The sequence below is a fragment of the Talpa occidentalis genome, unplaced genomic scaffold (genome assembly GCF_014898055.3).
Source record: "Talpa occidentalis isolate TD23 unplaced genomic scaffold, MPIMG_talOcc4v2.1, whole genome shotgun sequence".
In the NCBI taxonomy this organism is placed as follows: Eukaryota; Metazoa; Chordata; class Mammalia; order Eulipotyphla; family Talpidae; genus Talpa; species Talpa occidentalis.
In genome coordinates, this window is record NW_026555331.1 from 30,405,741 (window position 1) to 30,413,502 (window position 7,762).

At 43.6% G+C, this 7,762-nt stretch overlaps 1 long non-coding RNA gene across 1 annotated transcript; it reads right to left on the reverse strand.

Annotated features, from left to right (window-relative positions):
* Positions 1-559: 559 nt before the first annotated feature.
* Positions 560-4,386, reverse strand: LOC129145283 (uncharacterized). The gene is made up of 3 exons (XR_008550590.1): positions 4,301-4,386; positions 3,446-3,529; positions 560-2,247 (listed from the first exon to the last, which is right to left on the reverse strand). It is a non-coding gene; the product is annotated as an uncharacterized LOC129145283 (long non-coding RNA).
* Between the last annotated feature and the right edge of the window lie 3,376 nt (positions 4,387-7,762).

Below are 7,762 nucleotides of genomic sequence, written 5' to 3' on the forward strand. Positions count from 1 at the left end.
TGGTGCTGGAGAGGCAGTGAGCCAGGGGAATTATGAGGAAGTAAAAGCTATGAGGTAGAAGAAAGCCCTTTGAAGAATAGCAAGTGGGTGAAGAATTCCACAAATCCCTGTTTCTAACATTCCTTTGACTGCCCTGGTTGCAGGAGGCTATCTGTCAACTCTCTGAGACAGCTGACTAGTTCAAGAGTCTTGCTTCCAGAAGTTTCCATCACTTTCACGGCTTTGTAATTTCTTTACCACAAACCTTTCACTTGAACTGGGTTGAGACTCTATTCTTTGCAACCCAAAGAATCAAAGTAAAATAGAAATTTGTGGGTACTTATGGTGTCTAAGAGATTGTAGAGTAAGACCAAATTCCTGGTCCCTACCCTCCAGGAGCTTTTTGTCCTCTTTTCATGTCCCCTGCAGTACTCCACAGCCTCGCCATGCAGAGTGTGCTCCAAAACACACCTGTGTGGGCATTGCCTGGGACATGTTAAGAAGCAGAAGACAGGGCGCCACTCCAGCCTCCATATTACTTGCAAGAACATTAAAGTTTGAGAAGTAGTTTCCCCTCCAGCTTACAGTCCCAAACTCAACATCCCAATTACCTCTTCAGTCCTGGGGTCCCCTCTTGTCACTGATCAAATAGCCAAAATCTTTGATACATTTGGGGTAGCAAAGCCTATAAAATGCAGGCTTCTGGAAGCTGTTCCTTGGCCTTTGTCCTTCAGATGTCTTTCATTAGATTTTGTTTGCAGTAGTATTGTAAATGCTTATCTTTTTTTCAGAGGTTCATCCTGTTTTGGTAAAGTCCTCCTGAGTAAATCCAAGAATTGAGGGAATCTGTTCCTCTACCCTGATCTTTACAACTGTAGATGATCCCTAATGAGCATTTTAACTACATTCTTTCAACATTCTGTCATCCTTGAGAAGTATCTATAGTTTCAGGTTACAGCTTGCTTTCATCTCAAAACAGCAGAGAAAGAAAAAACATCGAGATGAAACACTGAGAAATAAAATGAGACCATTTGTCCAGAGAGATTCATGTTTCAGTTTCCTCAACCACATGCTTTTCAAGTATCCACAGAGTGAGGTCAGGATTAGCTACACCCGCTACATTTGCAAGCCTGGGGGCAGGTCCTTAGCAAAGGGCTCTGGAGAAGGCTGAAACTTTGTGTGCCCCTCCCTCTGATTTTAACTTCCTACCTTTCCTCCAGGGCTCCCCCTTTTTTTTTAAATGCCCTTTACACATCCTTCCTTCCTCTCAATCTTAAGTACTGAAGGCTGACAAGGGGCCACACGCTGTGCTGGGTACTGGACTATAGCCATAAAGAAGACAGACGTGGCCACCCACCTCGTGGAGTCTTCTGAAGGGAGCACTAAAGATCAGTTATAATGAAATCACTTCAGTTAGAAGTCTCATGTAGGAGAATGGCAGGGTGACAGGAGAGTATCTAAGAGCGGATTTGACCCTGAGCTACCTTGAGGAAAGGATGACTGAGCCAAGACCCAAAGGATGACCAGTGGCCGGCCAGGGAAACAAAGAAAGGGCCTCCTTGCTCCCTGCCTAGCTGCTTAACTTTCCCTCCAGCTCTGCCCAAGGGCATGCCCACCTGGCATCTCTGGCTGTTGACTCCTTGCTGACCTTGCCCAAAGCCCTGTGGTGCTGACTATTCAACAGCTCAAGCGTGGACATTTGCCCTGGTCTTGTCCGTACCCGACCTTGGCCTGGGCCCTTTCCACCCCACTTCTCCCATCTTGGTGCTGACAGTTCACAGGATCTCCACCCAGATGGGTAGCAGGATCACTTTCCTTTCAGTTCATCAGAAAGCTCTTTCTTTCCAAACAGAATAATTTTTTGCTCTCAGGACAGTAACTCAAGCTCAGAGCAGGGTTTGTGTGTGTGGTGTGGTCAGTGGTTGTGCAGGAAACCATTTCTAACGCAGCTGCATCTTCTCATCGCCAAGCATCCTGCTGGGTCTCGGGGGCACAGTGAGCAGGAGAGCCTGCTTGCGGGTTCAGGTCGGATTGCATCTTGCTGATGCCCTGGTGCAGGCTGATGGAGACGGGAGTGAGTGATATTCCCACATGCCTCTCTCCAGGTTATCCCCGCAGCTGCTGAATTCCTCTCTCCCGCTGAATAAATTCAGTTGTTTTGCCAACTGGACTGCAGCTTCTCTTTTCTGAACGTCATGGGCATATTTTGGGGTTTCTGGGAACAGGTGCTGCAGGAAGCGCGATTCATTTGTTTATTAGGCTATTCCCCTGTGTTTTGAAAAACAATTTGAAAAGGAAAAATGGCCGATTTTGATGCCTTTTGCTTTTCTCATCAGGCCCTAAGCTACGAACAACTGTTATTACCTTTAGTTTACAGAATCCCCATCTGGTTAGGTACTTTGATTTATGTTGGCTAAAAGCCAGAGTGGCTGATTTGGTTTATTTTAAGGACTTTTATTTTAAGAAACTTTTGACATTTAAGAATTTAATTGGAACAATCTGTACCCAGAAACTTTCAAATGTAGTCTAGGATTAAAAGATGTTCTTAAGAGTGTGGAGGGTTTTAGAAGAAAGCAGGACTTTCCAGACCTGGCTAGTCTTCATGCTTCGGGAATTTTTTGAGAGGGGGCAGGCAAATGCTCACGCTCGAAGTTCCGACAATGATGAGAAAGGACAGACTGGCTATTTCTGTCTTAATTTTTTAAATATGCAAAATACTTTTCCAGTTTTATTGAGAGATAATTGACATATATCACTGTATATATTTAAGGAGTACAGATGGTTATTCCTAAAAAGTATATTCTAACCCTCATACCCATTCCTTACAGAGTTTGAGGGGGGTGGTAAAACAGTGCACCACAAGCCAGTTCTGGAAAATTCTGGAAATTTAAATATCAGTTCTCAGGGATATGAAGGGCATGTGGTCTTACCACTCAGCCCACTCTCCTCCAGTGTCAAGCTTAAACCATGGTGCATTCAGAAAACCTGCCACATACCCTTGATCAAAGGTCAGATTTTCCTGGTGCTGAGAGAGAAAGAAGAAAGAACCACTACTGAAATTGGAAGGTTTGAAACTCCCAAGAAACATCTCAGTTTCCATGAATTGGCCTGAATCTTCATGGATATTTGACACAGTCCTCCAAATTCAGGGTACTTTTGAATAACAACTAATCCACAATTCCTGAGATTGCTGCTTATTGAAGCAAAGAGCTTCCCAGATTCTAAGAGGAGAACAAGAGAGGGAGAAACCAAGACCCCTCAAGCCCAGGAGCTCACACGTGATGGAGATGAGCCTGGGGGCAAACATTACCTCTAGCCCCTGCTTCCACCGCAGCTGCCAGTTGCTACCACCTGCACACAACCAGCACTGGGGCTCAGAGGGCTTCCCCTGTTCTTCTACTTCCCTATTTTTCCAGATGGCACCTCCATTCTCCTCCTCCCGGCTACCGTCTCAGTCATTACTCACCTCACTTCACTGCCATCAGACTCCGTCACCGAGTTCATGTTCTTGGTCCAGTTTCTTGTTCTCTCTGATCCTCACGCTCATCATCTATTCCAATAAACACATATCCACAGATTTTTGTATAGAGTGCCTCAGATGTCAAGAGTTTGAACTTTATTTGGGACACAAAGGGGGAATAAAAGGTTTTGAACATTGATGGGTCAGACTCCATTAGATATTTTATATTGATGTTTCGGACTTAAGGAACATATCCCTCCCTCAGCTTCTCATTTGCAACTCCTATTATTCTCCTACTTGTATTTACTCCAGGCAAATTAGAGTTTTATTCTTTCTTAATCGAGCAAATGTGCATTCTTTCCTAATTCTTTTCTTCCATCATACTCTTCTCTCTTCCTGGCATATCCCACTCCCACCAGCTTTTAAGGTGCATCTGTGGCATACTGGTAAGTATTTAACAACAAGCTCTCAGACAGTAAGATCCCTGATTAGTGGGATTTACTAGTTTTCATCATGTAAATACTCCCACCATGGCCAACTTCAAGCCACCAACTTGATATCAATTTGCTCACAAAATGTCTGGAAATTTAGATGCCAGTTCTTAGGGACCCGAATGAACTGACCAGGAATCACTGAGCTGCCAGTGTCCCCTTCCCTGATACTGCTGTTATAGGGCAGCCCAATATTGAACGGGTTCCTGGCTGTGGGTCCTCACCCGTGCGCTTAAAAGGGACTTGTTAATACTCCACTACAGGCACACACAAAAGGTTAATAAAAGGTTTATTTACAAGGGAAAAGGAAATAAGGAAAATGTACAACTCAGGGAGAAAATAGGGAAATAAAGTCTTTAACGCGTCCTACCCGATCAGCCGACGTGGAAACCCAAAAAGCACTCTCCGAGCTGGCTGGATGCTGCGAGCTGGCGGAGAGTCAAAATGGGGGACTCTCCAAAGCCCACGTGTCTGGCTTTATACCAACCTGGCTGCTTAACCCCACCCTCAGGTCCCAGCCACCTTCCCTTTGGTGGTGATGGGATTTGGAGTTCCCAGTGTCTTTGGCTTTGGCCTGGGGTGGGGGTGGAGTCCACAAAGCCTATATGGAATTAGCTTTAGGACATCCTTTTCCCCCCCTAACACCCCCACTTCATACAAGGCTTTCCCTTCTTTGCATTTTGTTAGTAATTTGAACTCTTTCAGAAAAAAATAGTTATTATGATTATAATAAATGCCTGTTATCATTAACTTTTCAAGGGCATGAACTGCGTGTTACTCATCAGTGTATTCACCACGTTGTCTAGAACAATAATGGTGTTCAGTAAATATTTTCTACATTAGACTGATGATGAAGATTATCACTAGGGCCTGACACACAGTTGTGGGGCAGATGTAATGACATCATGAATATAAAGCACTTACCAGAGCACTTGGCCTGGGGAGCGCTCAATTAGAGACAGCTAATTATACAATCAACTGTGGCTTCTGGAATTAAGGGAGCACAAAATTTAAGTTCTAACAGTGGTTCTCAACAACTTCCCCCAACAGCAAATATGCATACATGATAATCACCCAGGGAACTTTCACAAATCCCTATTGCCGGGCAGTGAGTCATACATCAGTATTTAAAAATCTCCCCAAGTGATCTGTTCCCCAAGTTTGAGAACTGCTATCCAAAATGCTTCCAATCTTCTCCCTGGATGATGAGTCAAGAGGCAAAAAGGAAACAGAATCAGCTATTCCTTTAAAAATCCTCCTGTTCACCAAACAATTCCAGTAAATAGGAGGAAAACGCACTTGCAGCTTTGCCTTATTTGGAGATAGTGTGGGGTGGAGTCACCTGGGAGGGAAGGGCTGAGCATGAGTAATGCAGCCTCTGTAGGGACAGGAGAGAAATACCTCTTTGTCAGCAAACTCCTGTAAGTGAAATTTCTCAAGCTGGTGAATTTTAGAGGCATCTCATTTAAGCTAGATTTGGTCCTTGTGATGATCCATTGCCAATGAAACAGAAATAAAGTTTATTTCAATAAGCATCAGTATATTTATACCAAATCTTTTGTTCCACTAGAATTTTATTGTATTAAGTTTCAAAATGATTCTTCTCCTCGTATTTATGGTAATGAGAATGGGCTTCCATGTAAGTTAGGAAAGTAATGCATGTCTGTAGGGTAAGGTAAAAGTATCAGGCTTTTCCACCCTCCCGCCATTAGGATGGATGAGGGAACCCTGTGGCCCTGAATGCATGCCTGATGGCAGGCACCTGAAGTGGTACACCTGGGCTGAGAGACTGAGTTTATAAGGGCGGCATCACCGGGACGCCAGCAGAAGCCAAAAACGAACGGAAACCGAGAGAAGAAGAGAAGCAGAGAGAACGCCAGAGAGCCCAGAAAGAGTGAGGATTTGCTGGGGGCTGGGAGCACTGCCAGCCTCCCGGCCCCCCAGCACCCCTGCCTGCCATGGTGTAAATCTAAATAAAAAACCTGCAAAAGCCACTGAGGACTCTGACTCCTCCTTTACCCGGTCTGCTGGATCAGAAAACCTGCTCAGTGCCCTGTTCCTGTCCTTACAATGTCCATCTTTGAGAAGCATGTATTGCTTTTACCTTCCAGTTGGTGAAAATGAAGCAGTGTGAGATCTGATTGATTCAAAGTGGCATGGAACATGCCAAATTGGAAGTAAAATACTCTGTCCTAACTACTTAATATATTTCATCTCTTGTGGATATTTTGTTTTCGTGGTTTTGTTATGTACCACTCATGTTTAAAAGTATTCACCCAAAAAATCCTTTGCAAGGATTTGATCTGAATAGTAAATAAAGCAATTCTTCACTAATAGATTGCCCCCTTTGTTTTTCTTATAAGCACAGCTCAACAGAAAGTGACCCAACACTTTTGGGTATTCACCTATTTTGAAAGATGTTAAGATACAGAAATTCTCACATCAGAAGATCTGGCATCTATCAAGTAAAGGTGGGATATCCAATATCCACAGGTGAGAGAAAGCAGCTGTTTATCAATTAAGATTGACTTCAACTGCATATGCCAAATAACATTGATTTAAGTAAGACTGTTATATAAATGAACCTCATGGCGATGGCATGGCTTCAGGGACCCAGGCTCTGCCATCCTTGCTATTTGCCTCACAGTTCAAGATGGCAGCTTCAAGCCCACCCAACAGGAAGGAATTAGGGAGGAAGAAAGAGATATGGGAGCTAAAGGCACAGCAGTTGTCTTTTGGCAACTTTCTCAGAAACTGTCCTTTATTCCTATTACTTGGATATAATTGATTCCAAGTGACCATATATAACTGCAAGGGAGTTGGGAACATATGGTGCTTCTAGCAGGTGGTCACGGACCCAGGCAAAAACTGGCAGTTCTGTCATGAGCAAGAAGAGAACAGAAATTGAGGTAGAAACCTGGTAGAGTCTGCCACACCCGACTAGTGTCACTGTAGGTGACCAGGGCTGAAAAGCTGCCATAGTTAAATTGGAAGCCTAGAATTCAGGAGGCCTGGCTCCTCTTCTCAATTCTAGCCAAGTGTCCAAGTATCCAAGTAATCTCATTTGTAAAACAGATAAATCATGGCTAAAAATTGAATGTGTGACATGTGTTTAAAAATATATAAAATAACCACTTGTTTAAAATGTCTGCTGAATTAATCACCTGATTAATTCAAACACACCTATAGGGAACACAATGGACAAAGCTTTGAGTCCAAAGTGGCATTCAAGGATGTCTAATTCAACCTCTTTCTCAATACAGGAATTTCTGCCACAGTGACCCTGACAGATGGCCCCTGTCTTGTGCTCAAGCACTCCTAGCTGTGTTATTTTGCAATTCCATTGATGGACAGTTCCAATTGTCAGAGTTTATCTGGGTGCTGATCTAAAAACTCCCTCCCTTTAGCCCCTGTCTTCTGAAACAACAGAGAACAAAGCCATTCTCTCCTCTTCGTGACAGTTGTTCAACTATTGATAGGTAGCTCTGACATCATCCCTTAGTCTCCTCTCCTTCAAGCTAAACATTCCTGATTGTTGCAATTGTTTAAGTAACTAGGTGTCCATCCACTCACCATCTGGCTATCTTTCTCTCCATTAGTGTTTCTTGAACTCTGTTGACTATGATCCATAGAAAGAAATCCACTTTGTATATCATCAGTCCACACATACATACACATAACTGAAACGTGGGTTGGGGGAGGGCTTATTTGTTTTAAAGCTGGTGGTTCCCTACTAAATGGATTTTATACTCACAAGTGGCAACCCAGAGTTTGAAAATCACTTCTCCAGTGCACTTTGTTCTGTAAATATTCTTAGAAGGTGGTTCCTTGA